This window comes from Schistocerca cancellata, chromosome 5 (assembly GCF_023864275.1).
Source record: "Schistocerca cancellata isolate TAMUIC-IGC-003103 chromosome 5, iqSchCanc2.1, whole genome shotgun sequence".
NCBI lineage: Eukaryota > Metazoa > Arthropoda > Insecta > Orthoptera > Acrididae > Schistocerca > Schistocerca cancellata.
Genome location: NC_064630.1, coordinates 199,549,831 through 199,570,154, shown reverse-complemented (window position 1 = coordinate 199,570,154; position 20,324 = coordinate 199,549,831).

The following is a 20,324-nucleotide window of genomic DNA, read 5'->3' as shown; positions in this document are numbered from 1 at the left end:
GGATAATGTAAGAAAAATTAGCAATGGAAGTGCACGAGAGTACTGAGAAGAAAGGTGGTATAAGAGCACCACATATTGTTTTATGGATTCAAGAGGCCATTACTTTGTCAAAAAAATGAAATGACGAAATCTTAGGCTAACAGTTCACATTATGGTACCATTTTCAGTACTTTAATCATAATCCTTGTCCATTACATTGCTGCACGAATTCTCCTCGGGGATCTATGAAACCGTGTTGCGATTGCATGTTGTCCACGTGTGGATCCACGTTCTGTGCCTCTACTGACTCCTCCCTCAAATTTAAGCGACTTACAGATTTCCTGATAAATGGGAGGATGAGAGGTAGTAGTTGCTGAAGATTTTTCCATTTTGGTTCCTTGATTTTAAGAGGCTCCTTGTACAGACCAGCCAGTTGAGTGGTTGGTTGCCTTCCTTTCGGTTTTATTTGGAAGGTCATCTTCAGGAATTCAAAATCAGGATTAAAAGTAGGCTTCACCAGCATTACAAATGGCCGGTTTTTCTCAAAGCGCATCCAACGAATTGAGGACCATTTCAACGGGTGCTCCGAGTCACCCTTGCAGGTATAAGGCCTATCAACAACGCAGTCCATTGTGTCAACTGAAACAAAATCACTTTGTTGCATTTTTATAAACTTGAAGCTCTTCCTTGCTTTAGAAATTGCGTTAGCCCGGTCGTCAGGAATAAACATATACTCAAGTTTAAATTTACGTTTCTCTATTATGCCAAAATCTCTATCACACTCCATGAGCGAGTAACCTGGCTCCAAGAATTTATGGTCAACAGAATACCTTCCTTAACGACAAACATCTTAAACTTCGCTAAGTTCTCTACTGTGTTCAGTCCTACACAACACTCACTGTATGCTATGAGATGTTTAGCAGTTGGATTGTCTATCAGAAACATTCAAACTGGAGGCAACGACTTGTGGTACAGTTGATGAAACAGTTTCATCCCAAACAAGCGTAGTTGCTTTGCCTGTTCCTAAATTACGAATGCAAAAGTTGTAAGTCCATAGTTGTTGGATGTAATATTTTTGCTTGATGGTCAAATGGCCAATACTTCACCCATTGCGCTCTCTTTGGCTGTTGACTGATCAATCTTCTTAGATTTTACAGCGATTTCGGCCAAACGATGACGCCATTCCTGTTGAGTCTGCAATTCTCTGATTTGGCACATATCTATCGCTGATTTTTTAGCCTCGGCAAAATAATCACACGTATTCCATGTGTCTGAATGTGGACGATACAAACTGAGATTAAATTAAGTTGTAAAAATGTGGCGATATTATCATTCCTTCACAGGTGTTTAATTACACCTGTTGAATTCCTCTACGTGTAAGGTATACATTGTTGTTATCGTCAAATTCTGCGACAGGTACTGTTTATTGGGGTTCTGTAGTCTTGAATAATGACTAGTGCATCGGGGAAATAAGCCGATATGTTTCCTAGCTGACTCTAGACGAGGTTTTGATACTGATGGTCTGCCTTTGCACTCTCTTCTATCCTGGGACGAAACACCAATTCCACTAGCTCCATCTGTAGCCCTGGTAAACCGCCCGTTTGAAATATCGAGCGTTTTTAAGAAGTCTTTACACACCCTTTGTCCCGTGACAAGGATCTGCTTCGTTGTCTTCTTGAACGAAATCGCAGTTTTCTTGCGTAGTAATGTAGGTTTCAAAGTCACACAAAACCTATAAATGCATTTTGCAGTTCCGAAGACCCCCAGAGCTCAAAACTCACGGAAGATATTTCTGCGCGCTTTTTATCATTTATGTTAATGCACTGATACCTACAGTTTTCCGTGAAATGCTTTAACGTTCTTTTCTCCTTAATCTTACCACCATGTCCCTCACATTCCTGCTCACTGTTTAGTAATCGTTTTCTTACATCACTTTTCTATGTCCTGACACGTCCTTCCTTCTTCCGTTACCCTTGTGTTTTATCAACTTCATTACGACGAAAGCCTGAAAAATATATAATGTTCCACAACTAGTTACAACACTGGCATGGAATTGGCGAAAGTTAAACTCACTATAATGATACGTCATTCGATACAAATCTGGTTCATCAGATCTTTCACCTGCGCTTGAAATATATTCGTCCGTATCAATTCGAGGTAAGAAACCCCCGTCCTATTTTTCAGTGTCACAAACGTCCTTCGTTTTATTTTCGTTGTCAGAACCATATTCTGAAAAGTTTCATTAATAGTATACAGAACCATCTAATTTTATTATTTAATTATTATATTAGCTTATGAATACTAGGTTGGCTTAAAACTGGAATGTAACACGTTATGTTACGGTGCTACTCATGAAAATATCCCTACTTAATCATTCAATACAACAAATCAATACAGCATTAAAATAAACAATATCGAATACTGATTCATACTCAAACGACTAATAAATGTCTTACCTTTCATTATCATAGATAATCCAGCACCAGATGCCCTCTGTGCACTGTTTTTTGCCACTTTGTATCAAGTACTGTAACAGTGAGTGTACCTGTACCAACTTTTTTGCCACTTTCTATCAAGTAATGTAACAGTGAGCGTACCTTTACCACCTTATTTGCCAGTAAGCATACGTTTCTCTGTAGAGAGCAAACTGTTGGCCAACACATCCTAGCACCAATCAAGGTTCTAGCTGTACAACTTTTTTCCTGAGTTCTGCACGTATTTGCCAACACATATACCGCTAAAAAGTTCTTTTTTAAATTTTTGTCACACATACCACCTTTTTTATGAGCCCTCCAATTATCGTTTCACATTTCGCGTTATATTCTTCAAATCAGTTAATATCTTATACTACACATTTGTAAAAGTAGCCTAGGTGTTAATTCTAAATTTCTTCCAAATCCTTCTGACAGCCGTTTCAGCATTAGGGAATAACTAACATATTCACACACGAGCTTTCGTATTTATAATATATATATATGGGATTCCCTTGTAATAAATTTTACGAAGTGTTTGTTCTACAAAAAAAGCACTGTTATCACACTTATATTTCTCTTTTTTGTAACTAATAACAATTACTCTGCCGGCCGGAGTGGCCGAGCTGTTGTAGGCGCTACAGTCTGGAACCGCGCGACCGCTACTGTCGCAGGTTCGAATCCTGCCTCGGGCATGGGTGTGTGTGATGTCCTTAGGTTAGTTAGGTTTAAGTAGTTCTAACTTCTAACTTCTAGGGGACTGATGACCTCAGAAGTTAGATCCCATAGTGCTCAGAGCCATTTGAACCATTTTTTTGAACAATTAATCTGTTTCATGAAATACATATTTACTATTTTTATTTGTAGTAGAAATGTGTACATGTTTCACATTTGTTTGTAACGCTAATTAATATCGTTGTTTTTAACACAGATACTCTAGGAATATGCTTACCTGCACCAAAATGTTTAAGTTCGTAGAGGAACACCAGTTTAAGTAATACTTTCATATCGAATCTCGAACGGCAAGCCGTTGTGTCCCCTGCCTTAGAACACAGGCTTTCGGAAAAGACAACAAAGGAAACCACTGTTCCCAGATATTTACGAGCCACTATATGTAGAGTAGTACACGCTGCCTCTCTATCATACCAGAATTGTAGACTTGATTATTTTTCCCTGGCTACTAACAGTTCCAGTGGTAAAGCTCTGCTCCTGCTGTGTTGACACAAATGTCTCAACGAATGCTCCATAAATTATCTTCTGTAGTAGCTGGTAAGAGTACTTGTGATTTTTCGACTGCGGCTATTTTTTGTCTCTGCTTCTTCTGACCAATAGCATTTAACAAAATCGTTCAAATGGCTCTAAGCACTATGGGACTTAATATCTGAGGTCATCTGTCCCCTAGACTTAGAACTACTTAAACGTAACTAACCTAAGGACATCACACACACATCCATGTCCGAGGCAGGATTCGAACCTGCGACCGTAGCAGCAGCACGGTTCCGGCCTGAAGCGTCTACAACCGCTCGGCCACAGCGGCCGACCAGCATTTAACATGCTAACAGCAATATTTACTGCGAAGGAGTTTTGGGAACGGCGACTCTTGAAGCGAGGATCTTGAATCGTGCACAGCGCCAACAGTTTGGACTTCTCTACGCTCTTAAAGTGATTTTGGTATTGTTCTTGCTGATTCTCTTTGAGACATTTACATTCTGGTGACTCAGTATTTGTGTCCATTAACTTTCTTGACAACGAAGAAACAAATAGTATTACTTTGCTTTCTCTAACGTTATTTTCACCACTGATTTCTTCGGTTACTTGGTATAAGATCAGAAATTAATCGATTAATTGAAAACTAATAGCTCATCCCTACTGTTCAGCTGACTTGCCATCGCAGTTACTTCGTAATCCAGTGTGTGACGGAGAGTATTTAACACCATCATTAACAGATCTCCTTGCTGCTTCGCTCTCCCATGGAGCAAAGTGAAAACCAGACAGTCAGAAATAAATATTTCACACACTGCTTTCCCAAATTTACTCAATAGCGTTCTCAGCTGTATGTTCTGAGCCTCCCCACGACACTTTAGAGGGTACTGAAGTTGCAGATTACAGACCTATCATGAAACACGTAGAAGTAGCAGTAGCAGTAGCAGCAAGTAGTAGAAGCAGTACTTCTATCATCCATAGACCACTTTTACAAGGATGCTGAACATGTCTTGGTATTACAATTTAAGACAAACAAACGTAGCGCAGTTTATTTAGTACATATGTGCACGCATTTACAGGTCAAGTTTGACAAGGATGTGACAGGTAGTCGGCAGTGAGCTTATAGTAGAAACCATCCCGACATGCTCCTAAGGGAATTTAGGAAAACCATGGTAAACTTATAGCACGCTGACCGGATGAAGACTGGAGCCTTCACCCTGCAGAATACAAGGCCCGTGTATTTAAAACAGTGCTGCCTCATTCGGTTTGTCTCTAGTGTACAACACCGTTTTGCAAAGAAGTTATTTAATAATGTAAAATGCTAGTGCTGCGCAGTTAATTCATTTCTCACTCCCAGTCACTGTAAGCACTACACACACCTTGTACATATTGTTTCATCATGTGACGCTACACAACCATTGGACGTCAGGAACATTGCGATGACGTCTTGTTCCGTTGTGAGTGCCACTACTTCCCAATTGCTAGCCTGAAAACTGGGGCAGCATCTCTCTATACTGAGTAAGATGTTGAGCCCAGAAAAAGTTTAAGGTGGTGTTATCATAAGGTCCATAGCTTTGGGAGTAAAATGGTTCAAATGGCTCTGAGCACTATGGGACTTAACTTCTGAGGTCATCAGTCCCCTAGAACTTAGAACTAATTAAACCTAACTAACCTATGGACATCACATACACCCATGCCCGAGGCAGGTTTCGAACCTGCTACCGTAGCGGTGGCGCGGTTCCATACTTTAGCTCGGTTACTCCGGCCGGCATAATGAAAGTGGTATGTAGGACGCCAGATGTTTCATTATGTTATTATTCTACATCTACATTTACATCTGCATTGAGAGTCCACAAGCCACCCTACGGTGCGTAACGGTTGGCACTCTGTACCACTACCAGTCATTTGCTTTCCCGTTCCACTCGCAAATAGAGCGAGGGCAAAACGACTGTTTATAAGCCTCCGTATGAGCCCTAATTTCTCGTATCTCATCTTCGTGATCGTTACGTGCAATATACGTTGGCGGCAGAAGAATCGTTCGGCAATCAGCTTCAAATGCCGGTTCTCTAAATTTTCTGAAAAGCGTTTTTCGGGAAGAATGTCGCCTTCCCTCCACAGATTCCCATTTGAAGTTCTAAAAGCATCTCCAAAACACTTACGTGTTGTTTGAACCAGCCAGTAACAAATCTAGCAGCCCGCCTCTAAATTGCTTCGATGTCGTCCTTAATTCCTACCTGGTAGAACACCAAATACTTGAGCAGTACTCAAGAACAGGTCGCACCAGCATCCTATAGGCGGTCTCCTTTATGGGTGAACCACACTTTCCTAAGATTCTCCCAGAAAACAGAAGTCGACCATTCACCTTCCCTACCACATTTCTCAAATGCCAATTCCATCTCATATCCCTTTGCAACGCTACCCCCATATATTTAATCGACTGTGTCAAGCAAGACTCCAGTACTACTGCATCCGAACATTGCAGTTTTGGTATTCCTACCCATCCGCATTAACTTACATTTTTTCACATTTAGGGCTAACTGCTATGCATGATACCATCTGGAAATTCTGTCTAAGTCGTCTTGTGTCTTCCTACAGTCTGTAAGCTCCGGTACCTTACCGTACACCACGGCATCATCCGCAAACAGCCGCATACTGCTGCCCACCCTGTCCGCCAAATCGTTTATGTATACAGAGAACAACAGCGGTCCTAGTCACACTTCGAGGACAACATACTGGGTTATATTATTTAAGAAGCCACTCACATATCTGTGAACTTATTCCACACGCTCGTACCTTCATTAACAGCTGCAGTGGGGCGCCGCGTCAAATGCTTTCCGGAAATCTAGAAGTATGAAATCTGTCTGTTGCCCTTCATCCATAGTTAGCAGTATATCATATGAGAAACTGGCAAGCTGAGTTTCGTACGAGCGATGCTTTCTGAAACCGTGCTGATTCGTGGACATTAGCTACTCAGTCTCGAGAAAGTTTATTATATTCTAGCTGAAAATATGTTCAAGAATGATGCAGCAAACAGAAGTTAGGGATATTGGTGTGTAATTTCGCGGGTCCGTTCTTTTACCCTTCTTGTATACTGGAGTCACCTGCGCCTTTTTGCAGTCGCTTGGGATTTCGTGCTGGGGAAGAGATTCACGATAAATGCAGGCTAAGTGAGGGGCCAGTGTAAAATCGAATTGGGATTCTATCCGGAACTGGTGATTTATTTTCTTTCAAATCGTTCTGTTGTTTCTCTACGCCAGGGATGCTTATTACTATATCGACTATACGGGAGCCTATCCAACGCTCAAATGACGGTATGTTTGTACGATTCTCCTCTGTGAACGATTTCTTGAACGTGAAATTTAAAACTTCGGCTTTCGCCTTGCTATCTTCAACTTCCACAGCAGACTGGTCAACAAAGGACTCAATGGAAGCCTTAGATCTATTTAGTGATTTTACGTAATACCAGAATTTTCTTGGGTTCCCTGCCAGATCTTTTACTAAGGTGTAATGGTGGGAGTTGTACGCTTCGCGCATAGGTCTTCTCACAGACGCATGAATCTCTACTAACGTTCGCTTGTCGTCATTTGTGGGTTCCCTTTTGAACCGAGAGTGCGACATCATCTGCTTCCTCAGCATCCTCAGAGTTTCGTTATTAAACCATAGTAGGACTTTTCCGTCCTTTATCCGATCACTAGGTATATAACTTTCCGGACCACGATTTACAATCTGCTTAAACTTTGTCCATAGTTCCTCTACGTCAATCTTACTGGAACTAAGTGATGCTAATAACTGCTTATCTGCTAGATCTAGCAGAAACACTCCTGTGGCCTTCTTGACTGACCTATTAACTTTCGTAACCATAGTTGCTATGATGACATCATGGTCGCTAATCGCCGTTTCTATACTGACACGGCATATTTTTAGCTACAAGATCTGAGATATTTCCATTGCGTGTGGGCTGCCGAGCTAGCTGCTCAAGACAGTTTTCAGAAAACGTGTTGAAAAGTATTTCGCATGAGTGTCTGTCTGTACACACGCAATGAGTCCATAGACATCCCAGTCTATACCCCTCAGGTTAAAGTCGCCTCCAATTATTATTCAATGATCTGGGTATTTATGCGCTTTTGACAGTAGACCATCTTTGAACGCCTCTAGAAATGTCAGCAGAATCGGGTGACCGGTAATAACATCCAACAATTAATTTGGTTTCGCCTACATCTGTTTTACGCGACCAGATGACTTCACTGTCAAACTGAACTTCGACCTCAATAGATAGATTTTTTTTTTTTGTCAACTGCAATGAACACCCCCCCCCCCGCCCCCCCCCCCCCCCCCTCTCCTACGGCAACTAATCTGTCTTTCTGATGTACGTTCCACGACTCGCTAAATGTCTCAGAACTTTACACTTCGTGTTTCAGCCAGCTCTCGCTCCCAAGAATAATTTGAACGCGAGAACTTTCCTGGAGGGCAGTAAATTCGGTAACTTTAATACGAATACTTCGACAGTTTGCTGATAAAGAAATGACAGTCGAAGTATCTTTATTATGAACGCCGTTTGAGTTCCCTTGCTGCATATCGACTGGCGAGTATTCATCAGAGCACCTATCTACCGCCTAGCCTAAAAAAGACCTTCATGTGCTCTCCACAAGTACTTTGCTACCTGAGTAGCTGCTTCCTTCGAGTTCCATTCTTTACCAAACCCCTATTCATTGTTATTTAAGTAAACTTTCACTGTACAAAAAGTATTGCTTAACGTAATTTTTATCTGTCTCCTTAAATAAGTTTGTTTTAGTAATATCTTTAATCGTCATGGACGATTTACTGTACAGTTTTATTCTTTGGTAGAAAATGCAGTTTTGAGTTTCGTATTTATTCTTTCTCGGTAAATGTAAGTTCAGTTTAGATCTTGTTCCATGCTCATGCATTAAGCTGTTTGTGGAGTAATTATATTTTGTGCTTTTGTTCCAAAGAAGCCGCCCGGAGTGGCCGCGCGGTTAGAGGCGCAATGTCACGGATTTCGCGGCCCCTCTCGCCGGAGGGTGTGTGTGTTGTTCTTAGCGTAAGCTAGATTAAGTAGTGTGTAAGTCTAGGGACTAATGGCCTCAGTAGTTTGGTCCCTTAGGAATTCTCACACACGCATGTTCCAAAGAAAAAAATCCCATAACTAAGAACAGAGTACATATGAACAACATGTTCACTGGCTGCTACACACTGATGACAGGAATTTAAGGGTGTAACATACTGATGACGCTTGGTTTGGAAGAATCTCTGTTTGTTCATACCAGTTCAAGTGAGCACATTCCTAGAAATCGTGCCATTTATATTCAAATTAACAGGCGTCATTTTCCCTCTTCAACAGTATTTCGACCTCTTCTATGACGACACTTTCATGAAGATAGCCAACTCAAGGAGAAAGAAGGTGCAATAAAAGTTGTTAAGACGTGTATATTTCTATTGTCTATTGTCAAACCACAATTTATGCAAGATGTTAATATTTTATTAATAGGATTAAGTAGGAATAATTAATATTTGTCATGTTGGAAATAATTGTGATAGCAGGGAATGTCTGCCCCAAAGTATTGTTGGCAGGAGAGACCGCACATTCATATAATTTTAAAAAGGGCGGGAGAGACTGCGTATGGATACATTTTAAGAAAAGAGCGGGAAAGACCGCGTATTGATACATTTTGTAATGGTAGCAGGGATTGTCTGCACCAGAAAGCATTGTTGGCGGGAGAGACCGCACTTTAGCGTTCGTAGGAAGTCAGTAGTAAGTGAGAAGTGAAGCGAGTCGGTAGCAGGTCTGAAGCGAGAGGTTGAGAGGAGCGGTGTGCCTACCAGCCACTAGCTATGATTTACAAGAGATTATAAACGGATGTACAGAGACATCAGCTAACTATTATAATAAGAGGAACTAATATTATTTAATTATTTTTTTCAGAAACTCAAGACTACTGAAGATATGTTTGCGCATTGCTAGTTGTAAGGTTATTGTAAAAAGTAAGTTCCATTTGAACGTTTGTAAAATCATTTCATTCATAATACACTCCTGGAAATTGAAATAAGAACACCGTGAATTCATTGTCCCAGGAAGGGGAAACTTTATTGACACATTCCGGGGGTCAGATACATCACATGATCACACTGACAGAACCACAGGCACATAGACACAGGCAACAGAGCATGCACAATGTCGGCACTAGTACAGTGTATATCCACCTTTCGCAGCAATGCAGGCTGCTATTCTCCCATGGAGACGATCGTAGAGATGCTGGATGTAGTCCTGTGGAACGGCTTGCCATGCCATTTCCACCTGGCGCCTCAGTTGGACCAGCGTTCGTGCTGGACGTGCAGACCGCGTGAGACGACGCTTCATCCAGTCCCAAACATGCTCAATGGGGGACAGATCCGGAGATCTTGCTGGCCAGGGTAGTTGACTTACACCTCCTAGAGCACGTTGGTTGGCACGGGATACATGCGGACGTGCATTGTCCTGTTGGAACAGCAAGTTCCCTTGCCGGTCTAGGAATGGTAGAACGATGGGTTCGATGACAGTTTGGATGTACCGTGCACTATTCAGTGTCCCCTCGACGATCACCAGTGGTGTACGGCCAGTGTAGGAGATCGCTCCCCACACCATGATGCCGGGTGTTGGCCCTGTGTGCCTCGGTCGTATGCAGTCCTGATTGTGGCGCTCACCTGCACGGCGCCAAACACGCATACGACCATCATTGGCACCAAGGCAGAAGCGACTCTCATCGCTGAAGACGACACGTCTCCATTCGTCCCTCCATTCACGCCTGTCGCGACACCACTGGAGGCGAGCTGCACGATGTTGGGGCGTGAGCGGAAGACGGCCTAACGGTGTGCGGGACCGTAGCCCAGCTTCATGGAGACGGTTGCGAATGGTCCTCGCCGATACCCCAGGAGCAACAGTGTCCCTAATTTGCTGGGAAGTGGCGGTGCGGTCCCCTACGGCACTGCATAGGATCCTACGGTCTTGGCGTGCATCCGTGCGTCGCTGCGGTCCGGTCCCAGGTCGACGGGCACGTGCACCTTCCGCCGACCACTAGCGACAACATCGATGTACTGTGGAGACCTCACGCCCCACGTGTTGAGCAATTCGGCGGTACGTCCACCCGGCCTCCCGCATGCCCACTATACGCCCTCGCTCAAAGTCCGTCAACTGCACATACGGTTCACGTCCACGCTGTCGCGGCATGCTACCAGTGTTAAAGACTGCGATGGAGCTCCGTATGCCACGGCAAACTGGCTGACACTGACGGCGGCGGTGCACAAATGCTGCACAGCTAGCGCCATTCGACGGCCAACACTGCGGTTCCTGGTGTGTCCGCTGTGCCGTGCGTGTGATCGTTGCTTGTACAGCCCTCTCGCAGTGTCCGGAGCAAGTATGGTGGGTCTGACACACCGGTGTCAATGTGTTCTTTTTTCCATTTCCAGGAGTGTATAATTAACTTTTGCCAGCAATATTGCATTTCTAATTATTATCCATCCCAAAAATGATCAACGTAAAACTTTGCAAAATTTTATTGTTGTCAAGATAAAGTTTAACTATGAATTACGTAACTTCAGTCAAATTAATTAAAGAATAACGTCAGCTTTGCTATTAAAGAATAACGTCACTTTGATAATAAATACAGCTAATTATTATGAAAGCCCACCAGCAGCTAATAGAGTATAGTAAAACAGAGTAAGTATATTCATGTCGCAGTTGGATGTAGCAGTCAGATGGCGATCCAGTAACAGTAAAAAAGGTAAGGAACAGTTTTGGGTTATTGCAGATAATGACTGAGGGCCACGACGACGACACGTTCTATGTTTCGTCGAAATAATCAGAAAATCACTTTTAATAAGCAGCAATTAAATTTGTATGTGAAGACTGAGAAAGAGAATAAATTTCAAAGGGAAGATTTCATTTGTTATTATTAAGCAAGAGATAGAAATCCTAAGGGAAGGTTACATAGGTTATTGTAAAAGGTTATCATTAACAAAAGAGGTATAGAGGAGACGGGAAGGTTTCAAAGTTTCGTACAGTTCCAAGTGCAGTGACCTGCGCAGAGTGGAATGTGGTACACACCCGGCCAGCTCAAGTACTCTCGGGGTTTTATCTCCGGTCGCCAGCTGCGTCCCCTGTTCATGTGCTTCTGATAGCCCTGGCTGTTGTCATAACTAGCACCTAAGTGCAAGACGGATGGCGGCTATCTTTCAGGCGTGTGCATTCCCGGGGAATAAACATTCCGTCTGAGCTGCACCATAATCTGCTTATACGCCGCACGCAAGTCGGCTGAATGCATTCATTATGCCGATCTGGCTCGCGTTTGTCAATTCGTCTTTTTACCAGTTCCCTAGGCTGGAGCACAGCAGTAGTAACAGTGCTACGTCACCGTCTGGTGATTTAGGGTGTCGCTTTATCAAGTACGTTTTCTCGGTGCACTATTTCAATGCTACATTCATTCTTCACTGCAGCGGTACACCAACAGTGCCGCAGTAGGTCGACGAACAATGACCGTCTCCGAACAGCAACATCGGTTGCGCCTTTACACAGATTAATTTATAGTGTCAAAAGGTAAAGCTAACAGCAATAAATACACAAACTTCGTACGTCCTTTGGCTACATTAAGGATTATTTGGAACTTAATACCGAGAAAGGGTGTGGTTAGTTGCATATTCCATAGCACACTTACATCATCGACCGTAATCTAATGGAACGAGCCACTTTATTAACGTATATTTATATACGATGGCAGAATAATAAATATTTAGCGGTAAATCCACATGCCAAAAAAGAATATTTAGTTTCAGAACATAATTAAATAAATATTACCGTTGTACCACGTGACAAGTATCTAGTTAAAAATTCTTCACTAGAATGGAAGGAGTTGCCCAGAAGAAACTTTATAAGGACAACTTCAAATCTGGCGTTGTTTGCCCATCTGTCAGGCATTCAATGTCATGAGGTAAGTGACCAAAGTTTTTAACAGCAGCATTATTCAACTTGTTCCAGTAAAAGTCAGTTTCAGTGAAGCGTAATGAACGTGATATTTTCCTCTGTAACGTAATTGATTCTTGACAATACACCACGTGAGGAAAATGTATTGGCCTACTGCGGTGCTGTAGCTAAAATCCACAACACCTTAAACTGTTGTGTTGTTAATATTTCCAGTTTTTATTCAGCGCCTATTATCTTGCAGACAAAATAGCTGTTATTTCTTTTAAACAACTGAACTTTATTTATGTATTTATCTATCCAAGTGTGTCACTAAGAATTTCATGCTACTGCAGTGGTATACAAAGAAAAATATTTATATAAACTATTTGTTAACTAGAAATATTTCGTTATGAATAGTTCAGATTTACATATGTAGTGATCCTTAGAAGCACTTTTAGGTTGACTTACTATTTGCATTAGTTACAAGTAAAAGTTGTAAACTGAGTATTTTTGTGCCTTCTATGTTTTACGTATGTATTTCACTTTTCTGTCAGCACTTCTGGACTCCATATTGCTGGCAAGAAAATTTTTTAAGGATCTCATGTCAGTTCCTTCACTTGACTTACTGAAGGGTTGTGGGATGTTATCCACTGTAGAGGGCACCATTGATATAAAGTTACTTGGAACACAATCCTAGATGTACACAGCACATTCCGCACCTTGTATTATGTAAAGACAGCTTTATTTCTTAAAGATCAATTACATCAGAAAAGTATCTGTATGGTATTACTGAATGAAAATAAGCAAAGGTTGTTAAAGTACCTATTTTTTTAAACTTCTTATTGACTCGAAATACAAACATGTTTTTCTTAAAAAAAATCAGTATGTAAACCAAAACTTTTGAAGTTCCTGCCTCACTAACTGTAACTCATTTTTGAAAATTTTCAGTTGGTTTTGTACCGTCTGACAAACAGAACTGATTATGTTACTTTGTTCCAAAAGTTCAGAGCCACATATTTTATTCATCGTGGAGTATTCTTTGCATGGGTTTAGATATCAGAGCAGCAAACGGCAGATATGCAGCCATCATAAGTAGAGTGCACCGGCTACGTTGATAATAAGTTAATGCTAAGTATCGAACCGGCAGCTGACCACAAGTCCCATGCATGTAATGTTCCTTCGATGCAGGCACTCTGCGCTTCTCACAAATTGACTGAAAACTTGGACCAGACAATATTTTCTTTCCTGACTTAACGATGGACTGATTTTAAACGAAGGATGAGAGTTCAGAGTTTAAAGTTGTCTCCAACGAAATAAATACCAGCATGTAACAATGATAATGCTGGAGATGGGAATCGGCTGAAATGAACCATCCGGCTTGGATTTGTGTTGGTCCTTACCTTAAGTGAATTTCCAATCAGAACTTAATATACACAGGGTGTCCCAGAAATGTTGCGACAAATGTCGAGATGTTGTAGAAGATGTCTCGAGGAACAAATCGAGGACAGAAACCCGTTGCGGGAAAGTTCATCCGACGATGATAAAATCTCCAGTGTTTTTCAGTGTACACGAGAAAACTAAACTGCACAAGGAAATCTGTGTCAGAAACCGTCACTGACCGAGGCAACTGACGTCGCATCCGTAGGAGACCGGGACTGTCTACGCAGCAGCTAGCTCCATCTTCCTCACAGGCGATCGTGACAATCAGTCGCAATCACTGAAAACAAACAAAATTGCCACACGTTCAGCCTACGTCAGTCAGCGTACAACGTCACACTTGCTGCCTAAGGGGAGGCCTGACGGCAGGCGGTGACGCCTAGAATTTTGACGCTCTGCAGCGTCGTTGGATGGCGTTTCCAGACACTGGTTCCTACCCTCGATTTGTTCCACAAGACACCCGCTACAACCACTTGAAATCTGTCGCAACTTTTCTGTGTAACCCTGTGTATGACGAAACGCCCAGTCCCATCGTGGCTTGACTTCAATGAAGTGCTTTGGATCACGGTATACTGACACCATGAAATTCCGACACCTGTAAAAGCACGCTGTCTTCATTAGCTTCAGCGCTAGTAATAGCAAGCGCTGACCACAACAATCTCTATGTTGGAAAACACTGCAGAGGGTGCTCCTGCAAGACTGTGCAATACTGTTTCCGAACCTGTGTGGATCACGCTTTCACAGCAATTGTCTACTGTTGTGTAAGTCCAATGAATAGTTTTACGTAGACTATAAAAGGCGTAAGAAACGGCCTGAGCATGATCGCGATTTCCTTACAATTGAGACGAGCAGCAGGTGTTCGGTAGATTGTGATTTAAGATGAGGTAGATCCGCTCGCAGGCAGCGGTCTTGTCATCATTACCATTTAGCGAATGTATGGTGTCCTAAGTCGAGAATTCTAACAAACTGATTGACTTCAGACTCACCAATTGCTATTCCCCCTGGCTAGATGCCTCATCACACGACCTCTTGTTACTGTTATTTTATGGGAAAATGTTCAGAAAAGTTTCATAGAAATCATGGAAGATCCTCTGGTGTATAAGAAAGTACAGAGAAGTAATGAAAGAATGTTCTGTGAGGAAATCTCGCTCGAGAAGCAGAAAGCTACAATGCGGATTGAGTGGGAGCCTCAACGCTAAATACATTGGAGCTGCACTGGAGTTTATTTTTTTAGGAGCAGAAACTCGGTGAGTGGGGAGTATAGGTTTTGAGGTTCCTTCCGTGATGATTTCTGCTGCGTTTAATTTTCTTCGAACTAATGTTAAGATCCTTAGAGATCCGCAGGCTTACCTTTCAAGTGCGTGTGATGAGTGTGAAGATGTAGACGTCGACGTTTCTTATGTCTTCGCGAACGGTCAGGAGAGAAAGACGCAATATAAATTACGTTGGGTGGCACGAAATTGAAATATTCCGCAATATTTAGACTTACTTCGAGTTCTATTTTATTTCCAGCGTTTCACCCCTTAATTTGGTTTATGTAACGTTATTGACAAAAACGTTAGGATGAAACTGGCAGTGCCTTCACGCTGGACGTTTCAGGGGGATCAATGAGCATGTAAGCGACTGAGATGCAGTTTGTACGGCAAATAACCTATGAAAGCGTAGCAAACGAAAGAACGTGATTGCTTGTAACGGAAAAAAGAATCAGGAATATAGAGTCAGAAATTTTCAAGGGAGACAAGAGGTCCGGGGAGGATGTGGAGAATGGTCGTCTTCGTTATTCAGATACTTCGAAACATGCTTCAGCCCACCATGAATTCGCAACTGTCATACTTGTGTATAAACTTCAAGATATTGCGTAGTTAGTGGTCATTATGTTTGCTGCATTGTGGACTACATGGCAGGTGAGAGACAAATTAGCAGCAGTTCACTGTTCTAGCGGCGTAGGTGCACACGAGACAGTCTCGAAATCGTACAAGTATCTCTCTCTCTCTCTCTCTCTCTCTCTCTCTCTCTCTCTTCAAATGGTTCAAATGGCTCTGGCACTATGGGACTTAACATCTGAGTTCATCAGTCCCCTAGAACTTAGAACTACTTAAATCTAACTAACCTAAGGACATCACACACATCCATGCCCGAGGGAGAATTCGAACCTGCGACCGTAGCGGTCGCGTGGTTCCAGACTGAAGCGCCTAGAACCGCTTGGCTACTGTCTCTCCCCGCCCCCCCTCTCTCTCTCTCTCCCTCTGTGTGTGTGTGTGTGTGTGTGGGTGGGTGGATGGCTGAGTTTTGCTGCATTATACTGTTCCAAACATTTAAGATAATTGTAACAGACTTTATACGTAGTAATTTGAAACACGGAACTAATGATCGTTAATGAATATTCAGCTCTCTTATGACAAACAACTTATTACTTCTAGCTAAAAGTTATACAACAAGTGTTCAAAGTAAAGACCACCAGTCTCAACGGTTGCTTCAGAATGAAGAACAATTTTTCCGCAGTCTCTATAATATCCCTGTTGAAGAATAGGGAAATACGAAGATAGGGCCCTACTAATCTGTTCCTCTTCAACTCCTACTGGGGTTCTACAGACAAACAGTTTCATTATCCGAACGGAGAAACAAAACACATAAGTGGATAATATTCTGACAGATATGAATTCTGGGTCCAAAATGAGCTCACGGAACAAAAAGTTAGACGTCCGGGTAAATCCGCCGCTGGACTCGACAACCGTCTGGATTCGTTTAGGAAATGAGTCCACTACGTTGTACAGGTACGCCGCATCCAGGTTAATCTAATCGCAGAGGATTTGATCCCGCAGTTCCACCAAATTACGGGGATGCTGATGTCGGTGTTTAACCCGCTGTTCCAACATGTCCCGCAGATTTACTATGGGGTTCAAGTCAAGTAGTTTTGCAGGCCAATCGAGCCGTAGTAGGGTGAGGGAGTGTTCAGAAAATCAGTCACGTATTCTTCCAGCCCCATGAAATTTGCCGGTGTTGTCTCTGTCTCTGTGTGAGCAACGCCCTCTTGCGAGGTGACCTACTCCAAGTGTTCATTAAATTCAGTGCCCGCCGCAATATTTTCTCGCTAACAGACTGGTAGGGACCTACATTTACTGCCAGCAGAAATTTCTGACGGATTTGGAAGCGGTTTTGATTCACAAGCCGTGAAACGTGTTTCCGGTCGCTCTCACTCAGGCTCTTATTCCGGCCACAATTATGACGGCGTGTTTTGCGGCCATGTGTCACACACTCGTAGACACGTTGAACAATCCGACGCCAAATACTAACAAATCCAGCTACTCCACACACCTTATGGCTATGGCCAGGGCCAAACAAGATTGGTCCTTTTTGCCCCTCTTTAAGTTCAATGTCCGCTTGAAATACAAATGTCTCACTGTTCGCTACTTCCTTTTATACAAACGTCGAAGCAGTGTGCGTGCAGTGCCTCAATCGCTGTGCTATCTGTGAAAGCTTAACGATTCATCTGTGCGTGCCCACTGGTGTGACTAATTTTTTGTGCATGAAGATTAGCATCTCCAAAACGAAAGTAATGGCAGTGGGAAAGAAATATAAACGGATTGAGCGCCAAATAGGAGGAACAAAGTTAGAACAGGTGGACGGTTTCAAGTACTTAGGATGCATATTCTCACAGGATGGCAACATAGTGAAAGAACTGGAAGCGAGGTGTAGCAAAGTTAATGCAGTGAGCGCTCAGCTACGATCTACTCTCTTCTGCAAGAAGGAAGTCAGTACCAAGACTAAGTTATCTGTGCACCGTTCAATCTTTCGACCAACTTTGTTGTATGGGAGCGGAAGCTCGGTGGATTCAGGTTACCTTATCAACAAGGTTGAGGTTACGGATATGAAAGTAGCTAGGATGATTGCAGGTACTAGTAGATGGGAACAATGGCAGGAGGGTGTCCACAATGAGGAAATCAAAGAAAAACTGGGAATGAACTCTATAGATGTAGCAGTCAGGGCGAACAGGCTTAGATGGTGGGGTCATGTTACACGCATGGGGGAAGCAAGGTTACCCAAGAGACTCATGTGTTCAGCAGTAGAGGGCAGGAGGAGTCGGGGCAGACCAAGGAGAAGGTACCTGGATTCGGTTAAGAATGATTTTGAAGTAATAGGTTTAACATCAGAAGAGGCACCAGTGTTAGCACTGAATAGGGGATCATGGAGGAATTTTATAAGGGGGGCTATGCTCCAGACTGAACGCTGAGAGGCATAATCAGTATTAAATGATGATAATGATGATGATGATGATGATGATGATGACGATGATGAGCTTAGTTTGCTTGTTCACGTTTTGGTAGTGTTCTAATTGTTGCCCCACACTGTATTCTTTGAAGTTCGCAATTCACAGCAACTTAGCCGGGGCTTAAAGATGAATCTTCCTCCATATGATCCAACAACATCTCCTCCAATTCTACTGGGCAGACAACTCTTTCTCGAGACATTTCGCCACGTCTCTGCGGGCTGGACAAACCAGTTTCTCGTATCTGTTTGTACACGCAAATAAATCTCTCTGGACATTCGTTAGACTTTCAGGGCACTACATACTGCGTAATGCAAGTTAGCAGCAAATGCCAGTACCCGGTTATGCAGGAGTTACGGCAACCAGTTTTGAAGTGAAGCGGTGCTAAACGTCGCAGGCGATTGTATACTGTTTGGCGTGGTAGCGCTATGAAGGCACATTTGCATGCTGAACTTTTATTAGCAGAAAACGGTACTTATAAGTAATAAAATAAAGAAATAATTTGAGCCACAGATATACTCCACGGCTGTATAAATATTGTACGCAGCCGCTGGAAACAATTGAAGATTTTTGATCATCAGATTACTGGCGGAATAAAAGGCACCTTTCGTTTTCTACGTCTTGTCCAGAACGGGCGTATTTTGGCACACCGCCATTAATACTACATTATTTTATTGATATAATCACGAGTTGCAACCAACCGGCACTCGTGATTGCGTAATGCAAGTCTCATTGTAAGTGTCGTAATTTAATTGTTTTATTTCAGAATATACTGTCATTACTAACCTATGTGTTTTATTTTGTATCTTTAGTCATTGTTAGATGGTTGGGTGACTTGGCATGGCAAAAGATTCCATACTTCTAAGCACAAAGTCGTCCAGCTCGATCCACGTCGACTTCGGGTGCTGTCTTATTACGAAGTCCGATTTTAGTGAAAACACAGAGAGAAAAAACACGGTTAAAAATACGTGAACGGATCTTTGACAGAAAAAGCCATGCTCAAGAGCCGAGAGTTTGTATGAAACATATTTTACCACTCCATTAACTTAATTGATCCCTAGTTAATATTCATTAATTCATTGTATTGTCTCGATCCAGATACGAACGAGTTAAATTGGCGACTTAGTATCTGGATGCGTTGTTATATGTACTATATTGTCTTCCTTTTGTTAAATGTTTATTGGATACTACAGTACAAACTACATACGAGACCCTATTATTGACTATTGGAATACATTGAAGTAAGACGAATTACTGGATTGTATGTCGACATCTGAAATTACGCTGCAACTACGGATACAAGGTAAGGCACCGCATCTTTACCTCAGCAATCCTGCCCAAGCGCTTTGTATTATCGTAGCTTGCTTGGTAGATCTATCACAATTTTCCGTTTCCGTAGCAGTGATATTAAGCTACATCGCGGTTTCCAAAATTATGTTCATTAACCATACAGTGCAACAATCCAATTTAATCAGTTTACAATATGGCCGACTTCAGTTCTGTGCGACGTAATGTGGCTAGAAGCCACTAGTGTCCAAAATTCCACGATTACTTACAACAATTAATTTCTTATTCAGACATTGTAGCACAGCGAGATCAATCTTTACATTTATTCTGATTACAGATACGACATTAAATTTTTATTGTGTCATACATTACGTGTGGCATGACATTGACCAGAAAACAATTAACAAAGATGGAGAACCAGAGACTGCAAACGCAGAGCAATCCAATCTGACATGCCATTAAATAATGAATAGTGACGTTACGGTTGACTCGAATACTAACGAGCAACATATTATTGACTATTCTGGTGACGTAAATTTAGAAAATAGACCGTCCACCAATACTATGCCTCAATCTAGTTTCGAACCCATTTTGGTGTCTGACGTCATGTCTAACGACGTGGCGGGGGAGGAACAATTGCACATCACTAGTGTTTGCCAGTATGCTATTATGAAACAGATGAACGAACAAAAAGACATGATAACTGACAACAAAAACCAGATGGAATCCA